The sequence below is a fragment of the Gopherus evgoodei genome, unplaced genomic scaffold (assembly GCF_007399415.2).
Source record: "Gopherus evgoodei ecotype Sinaloan lineage unplaced genomic scaffold, rGopEvg1_v1.p scaffold_95_arrow_ctg1, whole genome shotgun sequence".
NCBI lineage: Eukaryota > Metazoa > Chordata > Testudines > Testudinidae > Gopherus > Gopherus evgoodei.
The window spans coordinates 200,445-211,225 of NW_022060116.1; the positions used below are offsets into that span (position 1 = coordinate 200,445).

Genomic DNA, 10,781 nt, shown 5'->3' on the forward strand with positions numbered 1-10,781 from the left:
TGGGTGGCATCAGTAGCACATGTGGCTGTCATCAAAGGATTGTCAAAGCGCTGCCTAGAGCAGATTTGCTGATTAGTCAAGGGGAGGGATGGTGGAGAGGGAAAGGAAGCAGTGCTGTTTTGTACAAAGGGTTTGAGTTAAGTCTTGGAACCTGTACTCTGCCAGAAACTACCTCTCCATCCATGAGCAGGCAAGAAAGTGAGGTCTTGTAAGACAATGCAGTTGAGTGAGCCCAGCAAGAAGCCCAGCAGAGAGGAAAATGGTGAATTCTTGGTGAAGGATGAGATGCTGTGGGATGAACCTTTGGTAATATGAAAAGATCACGAATGGAAGAACAATTAAACCAGATGACCAATAGTATGAAGTAGTATATATTTGAATAAGACATAAAGGGGAGTAGGAAATTGTCAGAATAGAGAATAAAGAAAGAAAGCAGAGTAGGAAGACTAGATTACCATCGTTTTATGGAGAGCCGTATCCTATCCCCAGCTCCAAAATGGTATCTTTCTCACAGTTCTCTGAGTTCTTTCTTGCAGCTGTAGAGTTTGGCACTCCAGTCCATCTGCCACCTTTTGGAAGTACTTCTCTCAACTGAAAAAAAGCACAATAAAAGCAGAAGTTCGAAAAGCTTCTCCATTATGCAGCTGCTGTTAGAAAGTTAAAAGGCAGATAGAGATCGTCCATATTCACGGATAGGAGATCACCTAGACCAGGGGTGGGGAACCTTCGGGTTGTGGCCCATCAGGGCAATCTGCTGGTGGACCGCGAGACATTTTGTTTATGTTGACTCTCGTGTAGTTGAGAATCAGGCCCATTGTGCTGATAACAGAAGAAACCTATCGCTAGGGAAGCAATAGAGGAAACCCATCGAGTTTAACATGGGAAACATGAGGAATCTTTGCAGAGGTGCTGATGAAATGCAGCTCGCTCATTATTTCACACTGAGTTCAGTGTACTCACCACTTCTCAAAGTTTGGCCTATGAGCTCAGATGTGAATCTGTATCATGCCTCTCATTTCCTGGTTCTTCCTGTTCCCATGGATATACCTGCTGTATTTAACATGGCCCAAAGCTGCCATTAACATAACAATGGCCCCATCGCTAGGATGACCAGATGTCCCATTTTTAAAGCGACAATACTGTTTTTTGGGACTTTGTCTTAGATAGGCGCCTATTATCCCCCCGCACCCCCACGCCATCCCGTTTTTTCACAGTTACTATCTGGTAATCCTACCCATCGCCATCCCCCTAAACTGTATTCCCTCACAACCATATGGACCCCATGACCATAGAGTCCATCCTAACTGTATGGGCCCCCATAACTGTATAATCTCCCATCATCACAGGAACCCCCGTAACCATATAACCCTCCAGAACGTTATGAGCCTCTATCATCACATCTGCCCCCATCACCACCTCCAACGTCAACTACTCCTGGGGATCCCACTCTGCTTTTCTGAGGGAAAGAGCTGAGAATTGCTCCTGGGAAGGTGGTGGCTGGATCAGCACTGTGGAGGCAGGGAAGTGGCTTACACCTGGCATGTTGTAGCTTATTGCAGCTTCACACATTTGTGAAGCAAGACATCTTTCTGCCATGGCGATAAACCTGAAACACACAGCAGGCAAGACAATAAACTTAAGGTACATTAGAAAGGGAAATAAAAATTGTAATGATTAGCTCCTATTGCAACTGAGGTCATGTAGAGACCTAAAGAGAGAAAAGCAGAGAGAGAGAGATGCAGAGAGAGACAAAGAAAGAAAGAAAGAAAGAAAGAAAGAAAGAAAGAAAGAAAGAAAGAAAGAAGAAGGGACCCAAGCAGCTCTTTTGAATCCTTGTTATTCTCTTTGTCCTAAAAATATCCTGTCTCTAAGAGATATAAATATATAAAATGTATATCATTAATGCTTGGAATTTCCAGTCCTTTAAAAAAATAGTGCAAAGAACATGGCTGGGATAGCATTAATGATACAAGATTCCTTGTTAGGATATAACCTATATGTTAGTAGGAGATGGTCCCACCTCTGTGGGGAACTTTACCAGATTATATGGACCCCGCTTGAATTTACTAATGAATGAATCTGAGTCCTAATTCCCACTCTGTTTTCCCAGAGGCCTGCCTGACCTCAAGGACTCCTCTTCCACTGTCCTTGTAACCCTGACAAGGCTCGGACTAGAAATCCTGGTGGGGCTCCATCCTTAATCTTCTCACGGTCACTTAGGTCAGGGGCTCAGCTGTCCCCACTCCAGGGTACTCTCCTCACACTGGATGCTTCCACCCCCAATGGCTGCAGCCCCAATTCAGCAGTGGCTGAATCCCGTAACATCTTCAGGTTACGGACCATTTCAGAGTTACAGACAACCACCATTCCCGAGGTGTCCGTAGCGCTGAGGTTCTACGGCACATGTACTTCAGAGGAAATATGATTTATTAAACAGCAACTAATAAATAAATAAGGAATAAATTAGACAGGATAAAGGAACAAGTCACCCCACCCTGTGGGCTGAGGGACACCACACACAGCCGTCTCTGCAGTGCCAGGGCAGTTCACAGTCTGTTCCCCCTGCCCAGTCCCTGGCCGTGCTGCAGGGACGCTGCGGGTCGGACACTTGCTCTGGCGCTTCCCACACGCCCTCAGGCTCCAGGTGGCAGGACCCTTCTTCCCAGCATCAGGCCCCCGTCAGTGTCATGATCCCCGTCTTGGCTGGTGGCGTCTCCCTGTGCTGGACCCTCTGCTCAGGGTCCCCCCCACTCACCCAGCTGCTCAGCGCACCCGGCTCCGGACGGCCCCAGCCCCAGCCCCAGCCCCAGCCCCACTCTGCCCCAGCCTGGCTGCGGCTCTGCCTCCAGCTCAGCTCTGCTCTCTGGGCTGCTCCTCTGGCCCCTCAGGCTGCTGCGGCTCCGCTCAGCTCAGCTCTGGCTGCTGCTCTCCCCTTAGCTCGGCCCGCGCTGGCTGAGGCAGCTCCAGCTCACACGGAGGACGGGACCCTGGGCTCCTGACTCCCTCATTGGCCTGCCTACCTTGTCAATCAGGCTGGTAGGCCGTTTTGGGCTCTCATCATTGGTTCTGGGGACAGTTAGTCTCAAGATCCCTGATTTCTCATTGGTCCTTCACCTTCCTTATGGTGTTGGAACAGGGCCACCAAAAAAACTCCCCTAACCTTTAGTGAGTGGCCAACAGTTCTCTGACATCTACTGACAGACACAGCAGTTCAGTCCAGTATCACAAGACCATGCTTTGGTTTGTAAACCTCAGCGAGTCACCAACACTTGCTGATGAATAAAGAAAAATGGGTTTTTAAATCAAAACAAAACACAACCCCAGCTCCTCCCCTGGTGCAAATCTGCTCTGATCCACTGGCTTCACTGCAGCTACACTAAGTTAAGCCAGAGGAGGATCTGCATCTAGATTCACTTCTGAAAGCGAGACTGTTGCAATTCCCATGCTAGAAGAGACAATTGGCCCATCTAATGCAGTATGTTATCTCAATGAGTATCACTCACCGGCTGCTTCAGAAGAAAGCAGAAAAAGAATTAATGATCACTTTATGGAGGAAATGTAGGGAATTTCTTCCTGAACCCTAAATCAAAAATTGGGGGTGAGATTTTTTGGAAATCCCTAAGGGATTTGAATGCCCAAGTTCCAACTAAAATCAATAGGCTGTAGTGTGCCAAATATTGTACATGTCTTGCTCTGAAAATCCAGGCCTTAACTTATAAACCACGAAAAAACCAATGCCTGCAACTCAATAAGAGAAAAAAAAATTTAAAATCCCAAACCTTTCTCATGGTTAAGAATCACAGAGTGTCTGTGCAAGATTCAGTCCTAAGTTAAAAGGATCACTAGCACATAGTCTCAATGGTTATGGAGAGAGCAACTTGAATAGGGTTCTCTAGTTCACACAGTAGGATAATTAAGGGATTAGAAGACACCTGAGTGCCTTAATTTTTTCAGACAGTTTTTTCAGGCTGCTGGAGGACTTGAGAGATCGTTTGTTCCTGAAGGCCCAATGAGTTAAAAATCAAACTTTGAGTAACTCCTTCAACTGATGTGATTTTTTCCCTTTGTCTTTGTTGCCGGCAGATAACTGCCTGAGGCCAAGCAACAGCGGGGGGTGTGTGTGTGTGTGTGTCCGTCACTTGGTGTGCCGCGCCAATAAACACACCAGGGTGGAGAAGCAAACCAAGCTCAAATAAGGTGCAAGGGAGAAAATCTCGAATCCTGCCCCCTAAAAAAAGCAGTTTCTTCCTTTTATATCACAGTTGTTTACTACAAAACTTTCTTGCTGACTAACTGATTTCTCACTCCCCCCTCCTTTCCCATCCAGCTTCAGTATCTTTTCTCATTCAATCTTTTGCCTCCCCCCTTCCTCCCCGCTCTCTGCTGCTGAGACATCTATACAGTATCTTAAAACAGCCTTGAGCGTGCTTTAGCTGAGCTTCAGTGTATTACAGCAGAGAACTGACTGTTACAACCGAAAACTAACTGCTAACACTACATTTACAGCTCTTAACATATAGGTTACACTAGGTTACACAAAGTGTTTAACATGGAGGAACATTGGTTCATTGAAGGCCTCCAGCAGGAGGGCTTCATTGACACTTGTGGTTTACCACCCCCCCCCCCGAGTTACCTAGATTTATGCTTAGTGACACCAACATCTTTTTGAGGATCATTTTCTCGCTAACTCCACACGATGTGAGGGGCACAATACACCCCTCAGCTCCCTTTCCTCTGAAAACATTACGGGCCCAGCGACATTCCTGGGATCATTCTACTGACTTTACTGATGCTGCAGTGGGATATTCGGAAGCCTTGAATGGGAACTGTCCAATGCAGTTCAGGAGCAGTGGTGAGCATGGGTGAGTAATCACTAGGACTAGGTTTTATTACTGACTCTGTGAGTTGCAACCTGTGTAACCTTCACCTCAATGTGCTTGTTCACCTCCACATAAACCAGATCTCATAGTGATATTATGCTCATGATCACAGGCTTCCTCAAATCAAAGGACTTCAAAGCACTGCAGGCTCATTAAAGTTGTATGTGCACACAGGTTCTATTATTTTAATAGCAGATTCTTTTGTGGGATTAGATGCTCCCAAATTATGGATTAAGATTCAAGAGTTCTCCCAACAATTTTTTTGGTGACCTTTCAGAAACCCGTCTCTCTGTCCCTGCCTCCCAGAGCTCTTCATTGAGAGCCTGTCCTGCGGAGGGTGGGTTGGGAACTCAGCCAGCTGACTGCAGGGTCCCGGGCTCCCTCTTTCTGAGGCTGACGTAGCTGTAAAAAAATCCGCTGGTGGCCTCATTAGAGAAACGCTGGATTAAATGAACCTTACAGATCCATGTTAAGGTTTCTGATGTCATGCCAATAGTCAGACGATGATTCCCAGGCTCCGAATTTGGGCTGTTTGATTTTCATTCAGTAAAGCTTTGAATTTCCCTTTCTTTAGTAAACATTCCTTTACAAAGCTCAAGAGGCAGATACCGAACCAGTGGACATCGAGTAGAGTTCCCCAGACTTCAATGGCGTTCTGTGCCTTACAGCTGAGGGAAAGAATTTCATGCTGTTCGGGTTAGAGGAAATCCTGGTGGGGTTGTATTTTCCAATTTAAAATTATTCTAATTCTGGCTGAAAAGCTTGTGTGAGAGACGGTTCTGACAGGATGCACTAGGTTGGTCAGACTTCCAATTAATCCAGTCTCATCCACAGCTCTCTGATCGTTGAAGAAGGAATCCTTAACTGTCAGTGCTGTGGCTTCTTCCTTTGCTTTATTAGCTGATGTCCTCTCAACAAGACCCACTTCTCTTGGCTGCTCATGGGTGGGGAGATGCAGTAACTGATGCTTCCCATTGGTTTCACTATATGTTGGATCTGAGCAGCAGGGGGTAGAGTTGCCGTGTATGCAGAGAGAGAGACATTCCCAACAAGTGTCCTCTCCGCCAGGCTAGATAAGTGCATTCCTTCAAGCTGATGGAACTGTTCCCTTTTACACGGGTTCAATATCTACCTTTAAACTTCAATATATAGAAAAGGTATATGCAAAGGGACATGGAAGGAAAATCAAAAAGCCCTATTTCAAAGGCTGGGAATCACAAACTGAGCACTAGCAGTGACATTTTACAGACAAAGTCTTCAGTGTTGGAATATCTAATCCTTGTAAAATGTTATTACTACTTTAGTAGTTCAATCTCTTGGGCAGTAATAACACTTGATGGGTGTTTGATGAATCACTTTGAAATGCTTAGACTGGAGGAAGCCTCAGACATCCACCCTGAAAAGTAATAATTATACCGTTTTGCCATGGAGGTAAAGGGAGGCACATTCAAGGTGAAAGTCAGACAGGGATCGATTGGCAGAAGTCAGAAATAAACTCCAGTAGTTGGGAGCACTCATACCAAAGCACTAACCTGTATCACCTGAACCCGTACTTGGACGCTTCCAGATACATCACTAACCCGAGAGTAACTCTTAGAGAGGCTCATTTTGGCATTTTTTAAATTTGTTTTGATGATTTTGGGTGAACTTTGGGTGAAACATCTTCTCCTCTAAGTGTGAACAATGATCAACCATTGAGAATCTTGCAATGCACTTTTACACCCTCTATTTGTAGTTGTTTCCATAACGTTATAAACCTCTATCAGCACATGTGCCCCCATCACCACCTCCAGTGTCAGCTGCACCCGAGGATTCCACTCTGCTTTCCTGAGGGAAAGAGCTGAGAATTGCTCCTGGGAAGGAATGACAGTGGCGATTGGATCAGCACTGTAGAGTCAGCGCACTGCCTTATGTCTGGCTTGTTACAGCTGTTGTGCTACAGTGTGTGGAAATGTCACTTGCACGTGTTTGTGAAGCAAGAATGATCTTGAAAGAAAGAAAGAAGAATGAAGGATTGAGGGACCTAACGAGCTCTTTTGAATCCTTGTTACTTCTTTGTCCCAAAAATTATCCTGTCGTTAAGAGGTAGAGGAGCTAGAGGCAGGGTACCTAAGTGAAGAAAGGCTGGGGCAAGGCAGACAGCTGGGGATATATAAATTATACTTCTTAGAGACAGGACATTCCACACACCGTGCACAACAGCTGTAACAAGCCAGGTGCAATTCTCAGCTCTTTCCCTGAGGAAAGCAGAGTGGAATCCTCAGGTGCAGCTGACACTGGAGGTGGCGATGGGGGTCATATGTGCTGATAGAGGTTTATAACATTATGGAGGATTATATTGTAACCGGTGTCCTAGTCGCTATGGGAGATTATACAGTTATGGAGGCCAATATGGTTAGGACGGGCTCCATGGTCACAGGGGCCCATATGGTTTGTGGGGAAAACAGGGCTGGGGGGATTGTGATGGGTCATCGGGACCTAAATGGAAATTGTAAACCACTTGCGCCCACCAGGCGTCTCCATGGGAATAGGAAGAAGCAGGAAATGAACGGTAAGATACAGATTCACCTCTGATCCCATAGGCCTGGCTTTGAGAAGTGTTGAGATGCACCAAACTCCATGTGAAAGAATGAGAGAGCTGCATTTCATCAGCACCTCTGCAAACTTTCCTCATGTAGACAGGTGAAAAAGGGAGGAGATGTTGCCTTATATATTAAAATGTACACACTTGGACTGGGTGGAGATGGACGTAGGAGATGGAAGGGTGGAGAGTCTCTGGGTTAGGCTAAAAGGGTAAAAAACACAGGTGATGTCGTGCTGGGAGTCTACCTAATCAGGCGGAAGAGGTGGATGAGGCTTTTTTCAAACAACTAACAAAATCATCCAAAGCCCAAGATTTGGTGGTGATGGGGGACTTCAACTATCCAGATATATGTTGGGAAAATAACACCGCGGGCACAGACTATCCAATAAGTTCCTGGACTGCATTGCAGACAACTTTTTATTTCAGAAAGTTGAAAAAGCTACTAGGGGGAAGCTGTTCTAGACTTGATTTTAACCAATAGGGAGGAACTTGTTGAGAATTTAAAAGTAGAATGAAGCTTGGATGAAAGTGATCATGAAATCATAGAATTTGCAATTCTAAGGAAAGGTAGAAGGGAGTACAGCAGAATAGAGACAATGGATTTCAGGAAGGCGGATTTTGGTAAGCTCAGAGAGCTGATAGGCAAGGTCCCATGGGAATTAAGGCTGAGGGGAAAAACAACTGAGGAAAGTTGGCAGTTTTTCAAAGGGACGCTATTAAGGGCCCAAAGCAAGTTATTCTGATGGTTAGGAAAGATAGAAAATGTGGCAAAAGACCATCTTGGCTTACCCTTGAGATCTTGCGTGACCTACAAAAAAAAAGGCGTTCTATAAAAAATGGAAACCAGGTCAGATCACGAAGGATGAATATAGGCAAATAACACAGGAATGCAGAGGCAAGATTAGACAAGCAAAGGCACAAAATGAACTCAAACTAGCTATGGGAATAAAGGGAAACAAGAAGACTTTTATCAATATATTAGAAGCAAGAGGAAGACTAAGGACAGGGTAGGCCCACTGCTCAATGAGGGGGGGTAACAGTAACGGGAGACTTGGAAATGGCAGAGATGCTTAATGACTTCTTTGTTTCGGTCTTCACTGAGAAGTCTGAAGGAATGTCTAGTATAGTGAATGCTTACGGGAAGAGGGTAGGTTTAGAAGAGAAAATAAGGAAAGAGCAAGTAAAAATCACTTAGAAAAGTTAGATGCCTGCAAGTCACCAGGGCCTGATGAAATGCATCCTAGAATACTCAAGGAGTTAATGGAAGAGGTATCTGAGCCTCTAGCTATTATCTTTGGGAAATCATGGGAGACGGGGGAGATTCCAGAAGACTGGAAGGGGGCAAATATAGTGCCCATCTATAAAAAGGGAAATAAAAACAAGCCAGGAAACTACAGACCAGTTAGTTTAACTTCTGTGCCAGGGAAGATAATGGAGCAGGTAATCAAAGAAATCATCTGCAAACACTTGGAAGGTGGTAAGGTGATAGGGAATAGCCAGCATGGATTTCTAAAGAACAAATCATGTCAAACTAATCTGATAGCGTTCTTTGATAGGATAACGAGCCTTGTGGATAAGGGAGAATCGGTGGATGTGATATACCTAGACTTTAGTAAGGCATTTGATACAGTTTCGCATGATATTCTTATAGATAAGCTAGGAAAGTACAATTTAGATGGGGCTACTATAAGGTGGGTGCATAATTGGCTGGATAACCGTACTCAGAGAGTAGTTGTTAATGGCTCCCAATCCTGCTGGAAAGGTATAACAAGTGGGGTTCCGCAGGGGTCTGTTTTGGGACCGGTTCTGTTCAATATCTTCATCAACGATTTAGATGTTGGCATAGAAAGTACGCTTATTAAGTTTGCGGACGATACCAAACTGGGAGGGATTGCAACTGCTCTGGAGGACAGGGTCAAAATTCAAATGATCTGGACAAATTGGAGAAATGGTCTGAGGTAAACAGGATGAAGTTCAATAAAGATAAATGCAAAGTGCTCCACGTAGGAAGGAACAATCAGTTTCACACATACAGAATGGAAGAGACTGTCTAGGAAGGAGTATGGCAGAAAGAGATCTAGGGGTCATAGGGGACCACAAGCTAAATATGAGTCAACAGTGTGATACTGTTGCAAAAAAAGCAAACATGATTCTGGGATGCATTAACAGGTGTGTTGTAAACAAGACACGAGAAGTCATTCTTCCGCTTTACTCTGCGCTGGTTAGGCCTCAACTGGAGTATGTGTCCAGTTCTGGGCACCGCATTTCAAGAAAGATGTGGAGAAATTGGAGAGGGTCCAGAGAAGAGCAACAAGAATGATGAAAGGTCTTGAGAACATGACCTATGAAGGAAGGCTGAAGGAATTGGGGTGGTTTAGTTTGGAAAAGAGAAGACTGAGAGGGGACATGATAGCAGTTTTCAGGTATCTAAAAGGGTGTCATCAGGAGGAGGGAGAAAACTTGTTCACCTTAGCCTCCAATGATAGAACAAGAAGCAATGGGCTTAAACTGCAGCAAGGGAGATTTAGGTTGGACATTAGGAAAAAGTTCCTAACTGTCAGGGTAGTTAAACACTGGAATAGATTGCCTAGGGAAGTTGTGGAATCTCCATCTCTGGAGATATTTAAGAGTAGGTTAGATAAATGTCTATCAGGGATGGTCTAGACAGTATTTGGTCCTGCCATGAGGGCAGGGGACTGGACTCGATGACCTCTCGAGGTCCCTTCCAGTCCTAGAGTCTATGAGTCTATGAGTCTATGTTTGCCATGTTACCCTTGATCGGTTCGTCTAATGCCTTCCTGGTTATGGGTTTCCTCTGTTATCACCCACCGGGCCTGATTCTCAACTACACAATAGGTATTACACCACGTTGTAAAATGCAAATAAGGCAGGCCATAAGGTGGATGTTACCTACATCTACCTTGACTTGAGTGCCTCTTTCCCATGCCAGAGCACTGTCAAAAGGCTTTAGTGTCAATGAGAATTCAGCAGGTGATCTCCTCTCCATGGATATGGACCGTTTCTTTCTGCCTTGACTTTCTAACAGCAGCTGCATAAAGTTAATGCAAAGGAGGTGTCAAGCAGCACACTGACTTTTGTTTTTGCCACTGAGTTCTTTGAAGAGTTGCGTGTGTTTGGGGGAACTGAATGGGAAGGGAAGGGGAAGGGGAAGGGAAGTGGAAGGGGGGCCAGGAACCACTCTGGGCCAGGTCACTTTTTATGTGGGCCTGACTCCCCGCCCCTCCTCTTACCCATGAGACTCTATCCTCGTCTGGGCCAGAAGCAGGAGCAGGGTCAGAGTAAGAAGCACACAGGCA

The 10,781-nt window shown here is 45.3% G+C and overlaps 1 long non-coding RNA gene across 2 annotated transcripts; it reads right to left on the minus strand.

Annotated features, from left to right (window-relative positions):
* LOC115644198 lies at positions 1-2,837 on the minus strand. 2 transcript variants are annotated; one of them, XR_003998450.1, is made up of 3 exons: positions 2,756-2,837; positions 456-591; positions 1-301 (listed from the first exon to the last, which is right to left on the minus strand). It is a non-coding gene; the product is annotated as an uncharacterized LOC115644198 (long non-coding RNA). The 2 variants fall into 2 exon arrangements; XR_003998449.1 differs by lacking the exon at positions 2,756-2,837 and adding an exon at positions 2,495-2,728.
* Positions 2,838-10,781: the final 7,944 nt, after the last annotated feature.